This window comes from Hesperophylax consimilis, chromosome 11, assembly GCF_061612785.1.
Source record: "Hesperophylax consimilis isolate HC1 chromosome 11, BYU_Hcon_1.0, whole genome shotgun sequence".
In the NCBI taxonomy this organism is placed as follows: domain Eukaryota; kingdom Metazoa; phylum Arthropoda; class Insecta; order Trichoptera; family Limnephilidae; genus Hesperophylax; species Hesperophylax consimilis.
The window spans coordinates 12,951,005-12,972,045 of record NC_142846.1 but is presented as its reverse complement, the minus strand read 5'-3'; the positions used below and the strand labels follow the sequence as shown (position 1 = coordinate 12,972,045).

The following is a 21,041-nucleotide window of genomic DNA, read 5'->3' as shown; positions in this document are numbered from 1 at the left end:
AAAATAATTTTGGGCGCTTACATTGATGACGCTGGCTAAACCTTATGAGATATATCAAAATAATTTGCTGCAGAATTGTATATCTTAAAACGGTCTACAGAAAAGTCCATCATGGTCTATGATCTCCTAAGGATAACCCACAGTAATCATTTTTACCTTTTACACATATAATGGGTTATTTGCGAAGCTAATTATTATCCATTTATGTGATATGTTAGTAACGTTGGGCATTTAATGTAGATCAAAATTGACCTTAACACAAAAAAAAAATTCAAAAAGCTTCTTTGACCGATATATTTTAAATCCTTACCCAAATTTCCGAACTAATTTATTTATGAACTCACCTGTGGGGAGAGCTACGTGCTTTTTGAATGCGGTAGATAAAAAAATAGATTTATTTTTTGTGTCCTATAGGGCATTTGCGAGATTTTTGGCATTGCATATACACTGCATAAATGGTACAATTATAACGTCTTAGGCTATATTACCTGTAATTGTTATAAATAAATGTACAAATTATATAAATAAATAAATAAAACTACTCATATTAGTTACATATATTCAGAGAATTTCTTCCGGAAGTTTTATATGTATAATACACGAATATTTTATTTAAAGAAAAGTCTAGCAATGCTGGGTAAACGTCAGTATTATTATTCAATATTGTATGAGAGCCAGTTATTTCACTGAATTTGAATAATTCCTGAAATTTCAATAAATTTTCCAGTTCTGTGAAACAACTGACCCATAATGGTATACTAACAGAACTTGAATGAAACTTTCACAGAACTTGTAAAGTAACTTTGAAATTTGGTGAATTGCTCAAATTCTCTGAAACAACTGGTCCTAAGTAAATTATTTTTAAATGGGAGAAAAGTTACCAAAAAGTGCTTTTAGACATTGTGAACGAGTGATTAACAATGCCGAAAAACGGATTGGTAATCACTTACACAAATACACTTAAAAGTTAGTACCTTAAACATTCATAAAATTGTTAATAAGTGCAGCATGTTAAATTGCAGCATACAGCAGCGTGTTAAATCTAAAAAATGCCCAGTTGGAACATTTCATGGCCTCTAAATCTTGAAAACTTCAGATGACATTGATCTTAGCGTAATATAATAGTGATTACTTCATCATTACGCCGGATTTAAGACTTCTCGCATAAGCTGGCGGGATTCTTAATGGTTTTTGCAAGCAACTTTCAAACTAGTTCTTGCGCAGTCACCAACAAAGTCAAAGCGGCGATTTCAAGTTCTCGAGACCACACGGTAAAAAGTATCGCGAATTTACACATACTTGACTGAAGAAGTGCCGTTTTTGTTCTGCTGGTAGTACATACTTGGGAATGGAACTGTCTGTAACTGAACACTGATATTAGAGACATTTATCTACTTTATGACATAACTCCCGGGGGGTTCGCGTAAAGTTTTGTATCAACATCAGAAAACTCACTAACACGCTCGCAATTGTCACTGATGTTTGACAGTTGAACTGTGTTTCATCATCACAATTAAATTTTAATTTAGATCAAATGTAATGGCCATATACGATGTCAGGTAAGTATAAGAGAGACAGAGCCCATGATAAATGGGTTTCCATTAAAATTTTCACAATAATTTCTAAATAATTTTTAAAATTTCAGGTAATATTTCTAGTGTGCATTATTTATCAGTGCCCCGATGGCTTCACGTAGAAAAATGAGTATTGCCGATTTATTAAAATACTTTTGAAAGCGAGACAGCATGTCATTTTCTATTAAACTCTTAAAACATTTATAATATATATCGGAACACGTGTCCATGCATCTGCATTTATCCCGATAGCCCACAATGACAAATTGCATAAAAATTTGAAGTTTTATGAACACGTGTTCCGACATGTGCGTGCTTTATTAATAGTTTATTATAAACCTGTCAATTCATTCGTTAAAGATCTGAATTTTTTTAATAAATTAGCAATATTTTATGAGTAAGTTTTCTCCGTGTATATACGTAAGAACTGATCGACCGTGTAAGGGAATTCCAAGCCATCATCAATCTGTAATATCAACACGAAGTGAAGAAAAATAGCTTGAGTTTTTTTCGAATGGGAAAAATATATTATGTTTACATTCATTACTCTTCGCTCACTTGTTAAGTTTGTCAACAACACTCACAGAAAAAAAGAGGAAAGATTAATGAGATTTTAAAAGGGACTTCTGTTAAAGGTATAGCTATTTTTTGTACTATAATTTTTTGGATATCCATTATAATTAAATGAAATAATATTACTTTGTTTAAGCGTAACACATTAATTAATTAATTAATTTATTGGACATTTTGTATAGTGCCGCTTTTGTGAGATATCACCTCAGGGGTGCTTTACGATTGATGCAGGTATTACAAAAATATAAATATTACAAAAAAAAGTAAAATTAAGTTAAGTAAAATGAAGAACAGGTACAGGTGACACGAAGATAGAAGATAGAGACTTTGCAGCAAGAATCCTAGGTGGTGAAGAAACTGGACCAGATGCTGCAGTGAGAGAGTCCATCGCGTTCACCAATGGTGCCTGACCAGCTGGAAGAAACTGGACCAGCTGCTGCATATACATTTTTTTATTATTTATTAACGTCGAACGGTTTCGAAACAACCGTCCCTTCCTCAGAGCAAAATATACCTACTAACTTAACATTAATAATATTACAATATGATCCTAAAATATATATTAGGTGTTGAAGTGGGGGTGGAGGCGTGACTAGGGATTAGTGAAGAGTGAGGAGAGGAAGAACCGGTGGTGAACGAAAACATTAAACCTTACCTAAGATGGGGCTGTAAGATAGTATTTTTTGTTTGTTAATAATTGACTCATTAATATTAAGGAATTTCTTAATTTTTAAGGTTAAAATTATGGGTGAACGTATGTATTAGGTGTTGAAGTGGGGTGACTTATATAAGGCGTGACTAGAACGAAAATATTGTCTTTTTGTTTGTTAATAATATACTCATAGTATTATTAAGGTCTTTATTCATTTCTAGGCATTTTAGGTTATCTAATAGTTTTCCATTATTATTGTAATGGAGAATATTCATCGGTGCATTCACACAACTATGATTGTTTGCTATAGCATGATTAGCGAAATAAGAAAAAAATATTATAATCAAAAACACCTAAGATTTTCTTTGATTCTGATGTCGAAATTATGACTTGTTTTTTTTTTCTTTATAAATTTTCTATTAATGTAGAACTTTGTGACAAGTTAAATGTAGGTTCTTTCTTACAAGATGTGAAATCGAGCAAAAAGTGCAGTTGCAACTAAGTTATGTCTATGTGCTCAAGTTTTCCAATGACTTTTATGTAACAAGAATTGATTATATTAATGACTAACTGGGGGACAATAAAAACCGAGGTTCTTAATCCGGCTTAATCTTTCTTATGTCTAACCGTTGAAGGATTCTAACTGCCCGGAGCCAGTGGGACTATGGCATCCGAGAATGGGTTGAGTTGAGAGGGTGAAGGGAGAACGCAATATCAAGATATGAAGGAAAGGAATAACGACTGGCTACACAGATCTATCTGGTCACAAAACACGGCTAAAGCCAGTGCTAACTAACTAACTATCTAACCATCACGCCGTTTCCCCGCAGGGGTAGGCAGAGAGGACGGACCGCCAAACAACTCGGTCTTGACACACACTCCTTGCCTCATTCACATTCATACATCGTCTCATACATACTCTTCTATTGTTCTGACTCTTGACATGGCCCGACTCAAGTATCTGATTCACTTGGTCGTGCCATGTCTTCCTCGGGCGTCCCCGACTTCTGCTACCATTCACATTTGCATCGTATATTCTCTTTACATTCCTTTCTTCGCTCATTCGCTCTACATGCCCAAACCATCTAAGCGTCCCTTTCTTGATCTTACTCATTACGCTTACATCAGCCTTGCACTCTTTGCGGATATCCACATTCCTCACACGATCATACATGGTTTTACCACACATGCGCCTCAGGGATCTCATTTCAACAGCATTCAATCTACTTTCATCCTTTCTTTGCCAGTTCCATGCCTCACTTCCATACATCAGGGTAGGTACCAGCACTCCATTGTGGACTGCTAACTTCGCTAGTGTGACTATGACATTCCCAATTGAGGTATGTTGTGAGGCTGCAAACTATCCTAACCTAACCTAACCAGAGTGTAAGATACTCTCAGTATCGCCCTGGTGTAAGACTACCATTCGGAATTGAAACATTGCTTGAAATGGCTTTGGCCGTGTTTGGCGACCAGATCTGAATATGCAGGTACTTCCCCACATTCCTATTCCTCCTTATCACTACCTTCAGTCTCACAACATACCCTAATTGGGGATGCAAGAGTCAGAAGGTTGGGAGCACCTGGGACTCTTGTGCGGTTTTACATTAAAAAAATATTGGGGAAGGAATGGGGATGGGGAAGAAGAAGGTGATAAAGCACGTGAGTATGCAGCTCTGGTCACCAAACAAGGCTAAAGTCATTTCAAGCAACGTTTCGATTATGAATGGTGGTTTTTAGCCAGGGCGATACTAAAATATCTACCACTCTGGAAAATGCCGCAAATGTACTAGATATATTATTATTAAATTAAAATTTACTTGCTCATTCCGGAATTTCAAACCCCGACCTCCGGATTTGTAGCCAAGGACCGTAACTACGTAACCAAGGTTGTTGAACTATTATGCTATATAAATATAGTATTTGATAAAACGTGTAGAAATGATATTTTACGCAGATGTTTTGTAATTCCCCATTGAGAACATTATTTATAAAGAAAAATATTTAATTCCCATTAAAAAACAAATATGTACGTTTAATTTCCCGGTAAACGTCAAGAAAACTTTTTATTAAGACGTCTCAAAAAGCTGCCTGTAAAAGTCACTACTTTTAACGTTAACTGGGGATGTCAGAAAGAATGTGGATGACAATAATTTATAATAAATATAATAAGTAATTCATAAAAAATTATTGTAATTGTAATAATTTATAATAAATTATTGTCATACATCGAAAGAAAACTGCAGCTATTGCAATATTACTCGGATAAGCCATGAGGCAATTTTTCACAAAAACGGCACTTAACATAAAATTCTCAGATATCAAAATAAAAACAGTCAAAGATACAAAGAAATCAATTTCCTAAAAAATTACAACATGTTTATATATAATATTAAAAAATATATACAAATTTTCAGATGAGATGCATGCTGAAAAAATGGTTACAAAAAAAGATTTTCTTCCATTCAATATTTTGTCTGTGATTTTTGTCTGAATATTTATTTCTTCTGATTTTATATTCTTTAAGTTGTTGTTTTTTACCTATAAATATCTTTCATCTATGAATTAAATAATAATGTGATATAATTATATCAGGCACCACTTGTTGTTAAATATTATTCCAAATCATATCAAGTCTACCAATTCCTTAGTTAAATTAAAAAAGTTAATTAATATATATGTATTGACAGACGATTGTCTTAATATTTTTTCATCCTTGTCCTTTCTTAAATAATAAGATTTTATATAAGTCCCATTTACTAAAAAACTGAATGTCACCCTATCTGTCTTTATTATCTACTTTGCTTCTTCTTTTGAATAATGATTAATGATTAGTTATGGTTCAAATATTGTTACAATATACTGTCAAATTTCCCATCTGGTAACACATCTAATACATTTTTCTTTTCTTTTTTTAAAAAATATTTTGTGTTTGCATATTGTTTTACCGTATTTTTGTGATTACTCTATGTTTGCTTCACTCAAATGTAAATTATTAACCTCGATACAGGCTTAGTCCTAGTAAGTTTGATTTTTATGAGAAAAACGTGATTTATGAATAGTGAGATGCAATAAATAAATATGTTGCGATCCGAAAATCGTTGTGTTGATCTATATCAGTATTCTACAACCGGGCAGGAAAGTAGTACAATTTCATGACGCCAGACTTCTCTGTTTTCGAAACAGGATACATATGTAGGTACTTTCGAAGCTCACACCTCATCCTTACTTGGTTTTCACGAGTCAAGCTTAGCGAGAAGGACTACTAAAAATATATTGGTTCTTAAGCCCTTGCATACTCAATTTCTACCGATTTATGACAATTTTCTCGTTAACTCTTTAAGTTTTTTAGTTTAAAAAAAAAGTTATTTTTGAAGATAATATCCATACGTTTGTTATGCCGAAACGTTAATTATAAAAAAAAATCACAGTGTATCTTTAAATGCAACTAAAGCATTCGTGGAAAAAATTTTGCTCTATTTCAAATGAGTCGTGTTTTATTAAATATTTTCATAATTTTCGCAGAATTATGATGATTTTTCAATATTATCGCGCTTCCTTTCAACCATTTTTGAACGCTTACTAAAACGTGCCTTAAACGTGTTTCGATACGATATTAGGTTTTCACTGTCAAAAGTATTATGGTGATTAATTTTCTGGTTATTAGGCTGTATTGCTCCTCATATTTTTTTAACCAGCGTTTCGGATGACGTCACAGTGTCCATCATCATGTACAAGTAATTTTGCCGTGAAACCGACGACACAGTTTTAACTAAAACAGATTTATATATAGCACCCTCCTCGTTAGTTGTGCAGATTCCGTACTGCCACCGTATATTGTAAAAGGTATCTGGAATCTCCGTCAGCAGCTTGAAAGGCGCGGCATTTATTTTCTATCGCATATTGGACATCTCTCGGATGCTTGACATTCATTGCATTCCGGCAACGAGGCAATATCAATTAAAGATAGCTTTATTGCATTAACGAAGGTTCACTTTTTGCAGACGATAAACATAGCTTAAAGCTAGATAATTAATAAATGTTTTTTTATAATTCATTAACGGTACAATACACAGAATAAATAATTAAAAATAATATAATATCTTACTTTTATTATGATTTACAGTACGAATTCAAATTAGCTTTACGCAGAATTTTCCTCATATTTTGAACTCCAAGTCTGCAACATTTCATCAGGAAATATCAAAATTGCTCTAATGGGTGGGATAAGAGGATGAGAGTGCTTCTAAGAAATGCTTTGAAGACTGTGACCTGAAGCTTGTCTTGGTCAATTGTGCAAAATTTCATTACAGTCGAAATAAAACTGTAGATTTTTATAAAAATCAAATTTATGCCGCTCGTAACGGACATTTTTCTTGAACTTGTAACTGAAATTAATTATATCAAGACTTCCTTTCAACTGCTCGATGCCAGTAGGATCATTGCACCCCTAGTTGGGGTATTTTTTGAGGTTAAAGGGAGCTGGAAGGGAAGGGGATGGGAAAATTTCAGTCACTAAACACGGCTAAAGCCATTCTATCATTATTCACTTTGGATTAGGTTATTCACTTAGTTGTTATTCGTAAAATTGATAATAATAATAATAACATTTTTTCCGATACATTAAAACTAGTGTTAATATTTGTAAGTTTGACCCTCTGAATACTCAAATACTTAATACCTGCATATATGTACATACCCACTCGTGGTTTTATAATCGAAGTTATAACTGCTGTCAGCTTTTTTATAGAATCAAACAAGATTAAACGACAATAACAGCACGGAAAATAGAATGCGGAGAAATTGTTTTTTTGACAAAAAATCACGTTTTTTTCTTGTGACTGGGTTTAAACTCGCGGTCACTTTGATACTTGTGAAACGCCCCTGTCTGTTTGTGTAAAGTCAGGGAAGCTATGGCGCAATTCGGTTGAGCAGCACTGTGAGGCGGGTTAAGGTATGGGCTGTAGGAAGGGATTTATTACTGCGGGTGTTGGAGAGGTGCGGATTATACGAAGGAAGAAAAACAGATGCCGGTAGCTCATTCCATATACGAGCCGACTTACACAAAAAACCAGTCGAAGAAGCGACCCGTTCTCATTAAGCCAACATCAACTGTGAACGAGTGTTCTGCTCGTGTACGTTGAGTTTCACGCACGTGCACCGGTGCACAGGGGATCAATGCTGCTAGATTCCTCAGGACGTTCCTCGTTCGTCCTTTTTAGAACAGACTCAGGAAGTCCACATTGCGTCTGTACATTAGAGATGACTATCGGACTGTTAAAAATAAGTTGTCAATCAGACGAGCCGCACTTCTTTGCACAGATTCAAGTAGGTTTATCAAGTATTGTGGAGCTCCAGCCCAGAGGTGGATCCCAAATTCAATCTGCTAGTTTGCAACGTTTATGGTTCCCAAGAAAACAGTAATTTTGCTACTACTAATTATTTTTTTAAGCTAAATGTCAACTTAACCTTTTCAGTATTAAAAGGTTCAGGTTTAATAAAAGTCATGTATTTGATCGATAATAATTCCAAGCCCTTAAAGGAACTCGGCTATACTTTTCGTAAAAAAGAATTGGCTTCATTGGAACATTTATTAAATACAGGGTAACATAGAATAAGGACACAAAAAATTAGTGGAATTAATTTTTTTTAAGTCCTACAAATAAATTTAAAAGCCTTTGCGTGAGCATCGTAATAATTTTTTACATATTTCTGTTATTCAAGATTGAAAAAAAAGGTATTATTTTAAGTATTCATTTTAGGTGAAATATTATATAATATGGATTATAAGCGAAGAAAACATTCAACAGAATAACTATTCGATGTGAAAACAAATATAAAAAGTAGGATTCTGTCTAAGATTACAAACTGCAGATGACTTTTAAGCCTTATAAGAACAATTATATGTATCGTCTATTTCAGTGAATTTTAAAAAAGATGTGACATATTTTTTACAAGGTTTAATGTTTCGATACAACACGGTCTTATCAAAGGTTGTAAGCTTAAGGAAGCGTAAGGAATACGAGTCCTTACATACATTAGCGGGCAGTTCATACAGCTATTTCAGTCTTACATCCTTTTGGTTAAGACGAAGCTATAAGCCAAAAAAGTGTATATTCTTGGAATACCTTATATTGTAGGTAATAGGCATTGAAATCGCTTGACAAACGGAGTCTAGAATCGTTCGATTTCAAGCACAAAACTGGTTTTTATTTTTTTTGTGAATAATTTTATAAGAAAGCAAAAAAGTTAATCAAGTGAAACTGTCAGATAATCTTAGCTATAATACTGTATTTTTTAAAGTTGTTTCCTTTACACGTTCATACATACATATTATTGAAAAAAAATTTTTTAGTAGTTAACATCAATATTTTTAATTGATTAATTTATTTTTTATTTGTATTCTACTCAAGCGAGACGATAGGAAAACCTTCAATTTATCTAAAAAATGTTTTTTGGTATTCATAATGTAAACCAATACGTTATAAAGATTAATCAAAGTAGTGATTTAGCATTAAGACTCTCCAATTCCAAAAAACAGTAAATATCGTCTTACAGTCTCATCTTAGACATGTTACGTATCGCAATATTGTTTACTGCTAATATATCTTATATTTTTTTATATTCTACATTTTTTGTGTTATATTTTTAGTATATGTGTACATAGTGAGTTGTACTTTTCAGGGGCAATCAAAATGATGTTGTCTTAGAGCCAGTCTGCTTTTGCAATTGGGTACTGCATACACAAGTGAATATTTCCAAGCGATTAAATAAATTATGTTCTTAATCGTGTATATTTTCAGGTCAATACAAATCAATATATTTTACGGTGAAATATTTACAGGTCAACACAATGATTGTATTTGACCGTGAAAATTTCCACGCCAATAACAATAATATATTTTAGAATGTATTACGTAATATTCTGTATCGGAAACGAAAAGGATGCAAGGACGGAGGATGATGCTACAGCGTATTATGTACAATGTCGAGCCAAAGAGGATGCATCAGATGATATCGTAAATAATAAATTTCATGAAAAATAGGGGCCGGTAGAATCTCTCCAATACCGTTCATTTTTTGCATGAAAACGTCTTTTTATGTTTTTCTGTCCAATTTATATTTTCCCACCTCAAGATGTACACGACGACGCACGAATAACTGGTGTCGCCCTTTTCGTTGCGGAGTTATTTCGAAGCTCTTATCTGACACCCTCCCTGCTCGATGACGTAAGCGCACGATGACACACACACACTAACAAGCAACGGAAAATGGTCTCTTTTTAGAATATACACGCTACTTTGCGTCACAACCCTTGGGCCACGAGATATATTTAAATATTTGGCGACAACAAAAGTGTTTGCCTATTTAAAAACGTTTTTACGTTAAAAGCAGGTGTGCCAGGTGCAGCGAGTTAGATATTCGAATTCGCGCTAGAAACATTTAGTAGCGAGGGCCGTTAAAGTGTTCATAATAAAATCTTGCTCCATAATACAAAAAGGAGGCAATCGCAAACGATGCTATCTGTCGGAATGCGCGAAATGCTAATTCAAGCATTTGTATGTTTATATGGCGCCAAAATAAATTATATAGCGCTCGCATAAAAAAATTGCATGAATATTTATGTAAATCATAACAATCGTAAGAAGCATTGTCATAGACAAATTTTCTGGAAATGCTAATTGTACACAATCTTTTATTATTGCGACTCGTTCGAGATTCTCTCTATATCGCTCTCGAGAAAAAAACACAGTTCAGAACCGAAATGGCTCAAGCAATGTTTGGTGACCAAATCAGGTACCAACCTTTCTGTTTTGTATCTCAACCCCCCCTCCCCAGGTTTAATTTAGCCCTAAAACATACCCCAACTAGGGATGACATAGTTCTACTAGCTCTGGTAACTAAACGGTATTAAAATAAATAATTATGAGGTTTTTGTTTCTGTTTAGGGTTGACTGATTTATCTGTGAATTATCCAAACTTCTTTTTATGGTTTGTTATAATTGAATAATTTTATTTTATTTATGAATTAGTTGACTAATTTTATTTATTCATTTGAGTTTTAGCTGTCAAGAGTCAGTTAGACTATGGCATCCACAATTGGGGTATGTTGTGGGGTTGAATGTAGCGGGGAGGGGAAGAAGATGACAGTCATTAAGGTGGGTATTACCTGTCTATTCAGATCTAGTCACCAAACACGGCTAAAGCCATTTCAAGGTTTTGATTCGAAATGGTGGACTTTCACCACCGAATGTACAACGATGTAAATATATGTGTTTTCTAGATATTTAGGTAATAGTAAAGATTTATAATTTTGGCTGGATAATATTTGTAAAACTTTTCTGTGCAGTGAACAATTTAGATAATACATTCGTACACTTTCTACAGTACTGTAATTACATACATTTTCTAACATATGAGTGTGTCGACTTTTTAAGCACGTGAACTTTCATAAAAGAAGGTATTTTATGAAACCGAGATAATATTTTAGTTAACGTATTTCATTTGTGACAGTTACAGAAATAAAGCAGAATCTGTGACCATATTCAACATATAATGTAGCTCTATTTTTTAACCGCCAATTGAATTGCATAAAAACAGACCTACACCTGCAGGTAAACGAACTCTGACACAAAAAATAACCACTTTAAATCATTTTAGTTAGTACCTAACTAATTACAACATAACATGAAGAATAACGCCACAGCACAGCATAAAACTGTTAATTTTAAGATAGTAAAATCTCATAATACTATTGGATTCCAATAAGCATAAAAAATAATAAATAAAATCTTACTTTATTTGGTATTCTTCGTTCTGGAAGAAATTAAGTCGGAAATTTATAAAGCTTACAGAAGAAGTTTCGAGAGTAAATGCATCCCAACAGCATGCAGTAAAAATAAAACAACTTACTTTTGAAAACAAAACGTTGCACAACATGGATTATCGAAACTTCACAACACTTGCTGGCTAACTACTGTTTTAAACCGGTTCCTTATCAAACAAAACTGCATTAACAAACAAGAAACAACAATTATACAGGTAGGTACTATTCAATAATAATACACGCCTAGCGCATTTTTCAAAACACCCGCGTTTTGAAACAATAACTTCGAACCACGAGTCAACGAGAATTGAGCATTCGCAACTGGCAAACGCCAAGTTCGTACTGATGGTAGACTGCAGGAATCAAAAACAAAAAGTAGGTAGGCACTATATACAACTTGGCACATTCACCGAGCAACTTCAGATGTATAGTTACAAAGCGCTCGAAACGTCGGTGGTCATATCACCCGTAGTCTGAACGATACAATAATCGTGTTTGGTGAAGTATAAATCTTTCTGGTTCTTTCTACTAACAGTCAAAATTGCTCTTTCTATCAAGTTCCTGGACGTGAGGTAAAAAAATATCCATCCCGTGTGGATTCCTGACGGAGAGCACGGAAGCTCGCTTATAATTTAGTCGAGATTCTAACCAAGCGTGACATCTCTGGGCCAATAGGCAAACTAAATTTAAATGCTAGTTGCGAAAACAAATAATTTATAGCATCGCGAAAGTCAATCTCTCTCATTAAATAATTTAAGGGCTTTTTCTTGAGTGCTTTCATAATATTATATATTTTAAGGTTTTGTATATTTTAAATAATTTTCATAAAAAAAATTGATTTCTCTGAAAAATGCAAAAATTTAAAACCGAAGGGCAAAATTAAGGGTTCCTTCGAGCCGGATTTGAACCAGCGACCTATGGATTACAGTTTTGATTTTCCTCTACAGTCCACCGCTCTACCAACTGAGCTATCGAAGGCTGTCGGGCTGGCTACATAATCTTTATTATAAATCAGTATTCTCAGAAAAATAAGGGTGGTTTTTAAATGATAAAATGATTTATGTGCTTGCGGGAAAATATTGAGATGATTTATTTAAATGATGTTATAGATATTGAAAGGGTGATTTTTCAGACAGCGACCCCGTCTATTTAGGCTACTTTTTAGGTGGTTATGAAAACTTTGCCATTTTGAAAAAGTATCTGTCTTAGATAAGTAGGTATTTTAAATATCGTCAGCACATAATATTTCTTTGATGGGCGGACATAACAGTATAACTGCATTTTTGACCATTTAACGATTTATATGAGAAAATGTGTCTTGTGTATGCCGGCATCAATGGTATTAACAGTATAGTTACACCACTACACAAAACATATTATGTTTTGAGTACTGGTGTGACTATACTGTTAATACCATTGATGCCGGCATACACAAGACACATTTTCTCATATAAATCGTTAAATGGTCAAAAATGCAGTTATACTGTTATGTCCGCCCATCAAAGATTTTATATTCCGTATGGAGAACTAAACTGCAATGGTCTTCCTGGGAAGGGCATATTATTGCGAAATAGAATCACTATTATTATTCGAAATCTGTGAAAATAGGGTTTTCCAATGAAAATGTTTGGATTGTGTTTCTTGTAACTTGAAATGTTTTTGATAAAACAAACTCTAAAAAGTAAAAAGTCCAACATTTAAGGCAGTACTTGTATATTTATGATGTGACCGCCATCATTAAAATATGAGACGTACTATTTTAAACGTTGTATAACCAAATAAAGTTTCAATGAGTTTCAAATTTAAAACCCACTCCAGCCCTGGTCAACCTTACCAGCGAAATAAAAGTGTATAGTTTGTTGTAAACAACAATACACACTTTATTTGCTATCGAATCCAGATGATTTATTTATTAATTTCTATTCTCTTACACATAATTTACACAATAAGTACTAGATATACAAAAAAACGATAATAGTAGTAGTGTTTTGTGAACATCTCACTAAGAGAAACTGTGCTGAGGTGTTCGCATATTTTAGGTAAAGTGTTATTGAGCCGTCATAAGTAAAAATACAGCATCGTTCTTGAGATTCTCAAGAAGGGTACTGTACTTCCACCCATGACAACAGTATTATCAAGTCGGTGGTGAAGTAAGGAGGGGAATGAGTGCACCCTCCCTTCTTTGAACATCGTGGAATCCCTGCAGAACCTTGGTAGTTGCATAAGTTGCCTGTGTGCGTTGTTGTAGCACATTCTTGGTATACCTTATATTGTAGGTAATAGGCATTAAAATCGCTTACAAACGGAGTCTAGAAACGTTCGATTTCTGGTTTTTATTTATTTTGTAAATAATTTTATAAGAAAGCAAAAAAAAATCAAGTGAAAGTGTCACAGAAAATCTTAGCTATAATACTGTATTTTTTTAAAGTTGTTTCGTTTACGCGTTCATACATTTCTATTAAAAATAAGATATTTTTTAGTAGTTTACATTTATATTTTTTATTGAGTAATTTATTTTTCAATTTGTATTCTACTCAAGCCAAACGATAGAAAAACCTTCAATTTATCTACAGGATATTTTTGGTATTCATAATGTACACCAATTCGTTATAAATATTAATCAAAATAGTGATTTAGCATTAAGCTTCGCCTTAAAGAGCAGTTATCTAACATCTTTGCTACAGTAGTAGAACCACCTTGAGAGCATTTCGGCCCTTATACTGATTGCTATCCTTTGTCGTTCCATATTTTCTACATCCTTCATGTATTCTAGAAGGATATGTCCCAGATATTTAACATGTGAGACCTCAAGCAGTTAATTTTCTTCTAGACGGATTGGCGTTACACTTAGTGGCTCCTTGTGATGTTTGAAAACGTTGATGACTGACTTTTTGGAATTATACAGCAAGTTATGTGAGTTTGTGTACTCTTCGCATATTTGTATAAGTCGTCTCATCGCTTTAATAGCAGGTGCCAGCAGCACCATGTCATCTGCGTAGTTATTGTTACAGCATTGCACGAAGATATGGTAACCAATTCGTGAATCGTTGAGCTATTGCCTGACTCCGCTTTTAAGGAATAAGGGCCTTGAAGAAGCTCCTGCCTATTGAATGTAGTTTTTCTGTTGTCCGGATCAAATGTCCAGGATGTTGCCAACTGCTGCTGGGACATCTCGTTAATGAAATTTTTTTTTTAAATAAAAAAAATTAACAAGTAATTGAATAAAATTTTCTACCCAATAAACGCTTTATTTATGATGTTCTATTTTAATTTTATTTTAACGGTACCTAAGAGAAAAATGTATTTTTAATTATTAAAATTAACTCACAAAAGATGCCAAAGTTGACTCTAAAATAATGCAAAACTGAACTATTTATTGGCCCATATATCATGCTTTAAAACTACACGTTTGTTATACTTTTTGAATGAAAAGATAATTATTTAGTTTGTTTGGGTATTTTGGCCACAAATCCACGTTTAAGTTTTGTATGAAAAATAAACACAAGTATTTAAAAACATTATTTACTAAACAATAATCTAATTATTGTTGAACTAAAAACATAATATACATGCTAATTAAATTCAACCATTCATTGGATAATCGATAGGTCGCCCAAAGTGAGTCGTTACTTTTGGTGACTTAGCAGGGGTGCCCGGGTTCATGAGGTGAGGATTGTCTCAGTCTTGGCGGCGGATGCGTCTGTCCACCTACTGCCCAACTATTGGTTTAGGGAGATCTTTTAACCTATCTAGCAGGACTCTCTCGACCCATAACCTCTTACCGCCGTTGACTCCCAGATTCCTACCCACCGTCCATAACTTTTCATTCCCAGATCTTCTTCTCGTTCCTCTCCTTCCTTTCCTTAAAAAAACCCTCCAAAACAGCACCCCCAAATATGATTAATTTCATTAATTTATTCACCATTTGTTCTACGAGTTACCGGACATCGTGTCCAGAAAAATATATTTTATTTTCAAGCGTGTGCATTGTCAATCTGGGGATTGTTATGTGGATTGATTGTGAGCTGGGAACGACCAAAATAAATATTCAAAAAATGAAAATTCTGCAGTTGAAAACGAATGTCCATTATTATAAAAAGGTTTTCCCATACGACATCTGTACATTTTTTCCACACTAAATATTGCATAATGTTACCATTACAAAAACAGAGATGGCTCTACATTATTTAAAATGGAAATGATAAATACCCCTTTATTAGATTCTACGCCAAAATTGAAAAATTCCATCAGTATTTTTTGCTCACATTGCTTGCATAATATTCAAATTTAGAATATTTTATTTGTAGATTGCTAACTTCTGTTTGTGACCGCAAGCGAACGAGCATCAATATTATATTTGTGTTTTGGAGTTAGTTTCATAGATGTCTCTTTGATTCAGTTTTCTTTTCAGATGGATTCAACGAATAATAAGTAGGTGCTACTCAGAATCTTATCGTGATCGAATTTTCTTCACTACAATTAGGACGTAAATAATGCTTCCTGATTTTAAACATATTTTTCAAGGAAACTGTGGGAACACAAATATAAAAAACAAAACAAACTAAACTAAGGAAATAAAACTCTTATCTTTCAGTGTTTTTCATAAGAACGAGAGGAAAAGTTGAAAAAGTGTAAAAAATTTATTGTTTTACATAAAGATTAAAAATTTTCTCAACACCGCTTCTTGCAATAAAGACAGAAGATTCGCATTCATAAATATAACACCTAGAATTTATTTATTGTTATAAAGTTTAATTTTTTAATTACAATTTAATTTTAAGTCTTTCTTTTATATATTCAATTAAAAGAAAATAAACGAATATTTTTAATGATAAACTTATGTTTTAAATACTAGGTTTTTAATGCATAGCAAAAAGGATAGCATAATTTTTAAACAATAATTATTAGCCTGGCACACCAATATAAATTGAAAAAATCTTCCGACAAAAAATAAAAGTAAATATAAATAATGAATAATTTGGCAGGTTTCGAATAAGCCGTCGTAGCGCGATTGTTAGTGCATCTGACCGACAGTCAGAAGTCTGCGAATTCAATTCCTGTCGGTGGCATGTATTTTTTCTTGAAATATTTGTTTCAATTTATGTAGGTGTTTCAGGCTAATAATTATTGCTTAAATATAAAAAAAAATAAAACAACTGTTTATTTAGAACCAAGTTCTGCTTCGTACTTATTAAAGGCATTATCAATAGTATTAACATCCGTAATAATATCAGTTTGATAATGCATTAGTTCGTACATTAAGGCGAAGCTTAATGCCAAATCACTATTTTGATTAATCTTTAATTAATCTTAATAACGAATTGGTGTACATTATAAATACCAAAAATATGCTCTAGATAAATTGAAGGTTGTCCTATTGCTTCGCTAGAATAGAATATAAATAAAAAAATAAATTACCAAATAAAAAATATAAATGCAAACTACTAAAAAAAAAATATTTTTATAGAAATATATGAACGCATTAAGGAAACAACTTTTAAAAAATACAATATTATAGCTAAGATTGTCTGTGACAGTTTCACTTGATTAACTTTTGTGCTTTCTTATAAAATTATTTACAAAATAAATACAAACCAGTTTTTAGCTTGAAATCGAACGTTTCTAGACTCCGTTTGTCAAGCGATTTTAATGCCTATTACCTACAATATAAGGTATACCAAGAATATACACATTATTGGCTTGTAGCTTCCTCTTAAATGCTGTAATGTCATGTGCCTGTGTGTACGTGATTTCCACCAAAAAAGACATTGTAATCGAGAACGAGTGTATCTGCGAGTTTCAGCTCGATCGGATGTCGGGAAGTGGGTTAATTTTTACTTCCGAGATTTGCATTCATTCGTTCCCAAAACAAATATGAAATTCAAATGAAAGTACAGGGTTTTCCAATAAGATGCGTTATTTTGAATAACCCGCTATTTCGGTAGATGTTAATTTTGAAGCTGTCATTTTTTTACATTTGATAAGTAGAAACTACGCCATTAATAAAAATGCAACGATACACGCTTCAACAACGCTTTGAAATTATTAAAATTCACTTGAGTGAATCAAATGCAAATCATCTTGAGTGATGAGGCCCATTTCCACCTCGGTGGCTTCGTCAACAAGCAAAATTGTCGCATCTGGGGCTCGGAAAACCCAAGAGTTATTGTTGAAAAGGCTCTCTATCCTCAAAGTGTGACTGTTTGGTGCGGTTTATGGTCCGGCGGAGTCATGAATCTTACTTTTTCGAAAATGACGCTGGAGCAACAGTTACGGTGAATGGATCGCTATCGAGAGATGATTAATGATTTTTCATGGCCGAAATTGGATATTATTGATTTGGACAACGTTTACTTTCAACAAGACGGCGCTACGTGCCACAAAAGCAACGAAACCATTGATCTTTTACGATTGAATATCAAAATAACACCTCTTATTGGAAAATCCTGTATATTAAAAAATATAAAAATTATGAAGCGTAAAAATATTATTTAGTGCATTTGCTATAAATTATGATTTTATATTGTATTTGTAACGCAGTAAGAGTGGAATACATAGTTCAAGTTAAAATATATGGTATGACTTTATATAACACGATAGAGATTAAAAAATTTTGAAGTCCTTTATCTCAGTTAGGTATAATATATTTTGACATACAGAAGTCTAGTTGCAGGAGTACTACATATTGATTCAGTACTGCGTAGGATTAAGTGTCGCCATCAAAACAATTCGATCGAAGTACAAAGGTTCACCTGCTTAACCTATAAAAACAAAACAGGTTGGTTTTAGTACTCCAGTAATAGCTGGCGGCTGGCGGGCGTACATTACATACAGTAAGAGATTTCGCCCTAGGCGGAATAGGCTGCTACTTTTGCTGTATTTTCCGCAATATTCAACAACAAATAACCCATTAATCACACCAATTGTTACGCAATCTTTCCGTCGTAAGTCTCCGTGGATCTAGTGTGAACAGTTGCGGATTAAGTCATATTATTCATTTATATAGAATTAACGGTAAAAGTGCCATTTACACGAATGATAGTTATTGACAGTCATTACAGACAGAAGAAAACAGAAATATAGAAAAAAGAAAGAAAAGAAACAATCAAGACAAAAATCGAATATGTATTAGTACAAAGTTAATGAAGGAAATGAAGAAGAAAAAAAAATTAAAAAAACCTGCTGTGCGGTGTCGTTTTTTTATATTACAACTTCAAAAAAAAATAATGTTACACTTTAGAAAAAATACATGAAAGGGACTACGTTGAAAATAAAACTATGTGAGGTATAGCCCAAAGAAACATGTAACATAATTTATAAAGTATAAAAATATACATGCAGTTATAAATTGTTTGTATTAGAGATAATAATCTAAAAGAAAATATATCTTTCAGCGAGCCTAGTCTTCAACATACAATTTGGTTTTAAATTATTTTTACATTTTTTTTCGGCTGGTAATTTATTTAAGCAATTAGGTTTTAAAATATGCACTGCTACAATAACAGTTTTAGACTTAAAAAGAGTCGTACTAAGCAGTAAACATAGCAACAACACAAGAGTTACCAATGTTGTGTAATCTATTTATAATAGAATTGTGGCCTGAAACCGTAGTATAAATATCGCAATAATATATTCTAGGGAACCTTAATCTAACGGTATGAACATGAAAGTGAATCAATATTAATATGTATGAGCTATCCAACTGATAATTTACAATTTTATTTTAATTAAACTATTACGTTTTAAATAAATCCTATTAATCATTGAGCTGTTGCTGATGTATTATTTAGTAATTCATTTATGTCTTTCAATTACGAATAATATTCAGATTACATTTTCAAAGTGTATTATAGGAGGCTTCAATGATTCGTAGACGGTTCGTCTAGATTACAAGGTTGTTTATTTACGATTAGAATTACAAACTAGTGATACAGGACTGACGTCCTTTATTGTCAAGTTATTCTACCCGAGCCGCTTCCTAAATTGAGCCATCTACCTACAATCGGCTAGGTTAGGGAATCTACTCGGAACCATTCGGACACTGGCCTGCGCGCACATCGCTGCCGCATCTGTAGTTTACTAAGCCGCAGAAGTTTTTATAAATAACAAACAAAAAAATCGATCATTTTCGGATACGCTCACATTACGCCTTAAAACGAACCGAGCCGTTACCAACAAGAAAATAAATAATGCAGCAGTCAAAATAGCAAATTAGTGTCAAATAATTAATCAAATTAAAATCATCAATTGCATAATCATGGTCAGAAAAATTATTGTTTTTGTAATGTACCCATAATTAATAGGGATAATTCCCCTCAAGGCTGACTACAGTACAGGACCTGTCGTGTGATGGATTTTGAAGTGTCACATGATCAAGTCAGTGCCATCGAGCAACGGCAGTTTGAAAATGGCGGCGCTTATTGTTGATGATCGTTGTTACTGCAGTTTTGTGAGTTGGATTACACAGAGTGATGAGACCAATTTAATACCGACAACACAAACATTGTAACTTGCGCGCTCCCAGGCCAGCTGATTCCTATTAGGCCTTGATGCATTAAAATATTTTCAAAAACGAATGCAAGACACTCATTGATCCGCTACTGGATTGACTTAATAGTAGACCATTCCTCGCCTAGCACATATGACATGTCGTTTACCCGCCCACATTCAATCCACAAAGCGTAGGTCCACCGCTCTCAATACTTCATTCTGCACATGTTACCATAATTATGCTTATTTTATTTATTTGATTATTGATTTAATATGATATGCAGTTAGGTGATCCACACGAAGATGAGAAAAGTAACGCCAGAGGATGTGCAAGAAGAGGCTGGCCCTGCAATGGACGAAGGTCCTGAAGTAACGTAGGAAAGGGGCGTCTGGATATGTCTTGTCGAAGCGATGGTGACTGACCTTATAGTATGAAGAAAATGAAATGATGGTGATGATTTTTTTAAGTGACAGTCCCAGCTACCCCAAGCAGCAGTGGGACAACGGCCTTCCAAATTGAGGTATTGTGTGAGGCGGGAAGAAGTGGGGAGGGTCTGATATGGGGGAGTGAACGGTTGGTTAAAAGGTACTTTGCTATTCTGATCTGGTCACCAAATACGGCTAAAGCCATTTCAAGCAACGTTTCGATTCTGGATGGTGGTTCCGGCAATCAGAAGGTGCGAGTTCAATTCCCGTCGGCGGCATTTATTTTTTCTTGAAAGATTTTTTCAATTTATATTTTTTTCAGGCTAATATTTATCGATTATAATAATTTGTTATTCTTTGAGCTTTGTATAAAACATTGTCTTGTAAACATATGTTTACCTTTTAATATATTTTTTAAAAATTATTACACATGAAATGAATTTTGGAATAAATAAATCTTTCTCAATTGAATTATTAAAAAAATAATAATTAAATCACA

General features: G+C 33.4%; 1 protein-coding gene and 1 non-coding gene across 3 annotated transcripts in view; both read right to left on the bottom strand.

Annotated features, from left to right (window-relative positions):
- The window catches only part of LOC149419810 (leucine zipper putative tumor suppressor 2 homolog), a 317,696-nt gene extending 305,754 nt beyond the window's left edge, over nt 1-11,942 (bottom strand). For both annotated transcript variants that reach the window (XM_089637038.1, XM_089637040.1), the window contains exon 1: nt 11,713-11,942. The gene's annotated coding sequence lies outside the window, so the exon portion shown is untranslated. The remainder of the gene's footprint in view (nt 1-11,712) is intronic.
- A 571-nt stretch (nt 11,943-12,513) lies between these two features.
- Nucleotides 12,514-12,604, bottom strand: TRNAY-GUA (transfer RNA tyrosine (anticodon GUA)). The gene is given in 2 exon segments: nt 12,514-12,549; nt 12,568-12,604. It is a non-coding gene; the product is annotated as a tRNA-Tyr (tRNA).
- Between the last annotated feature and the right edge of the window lie 8,437 nt (nt 12,605-21,041).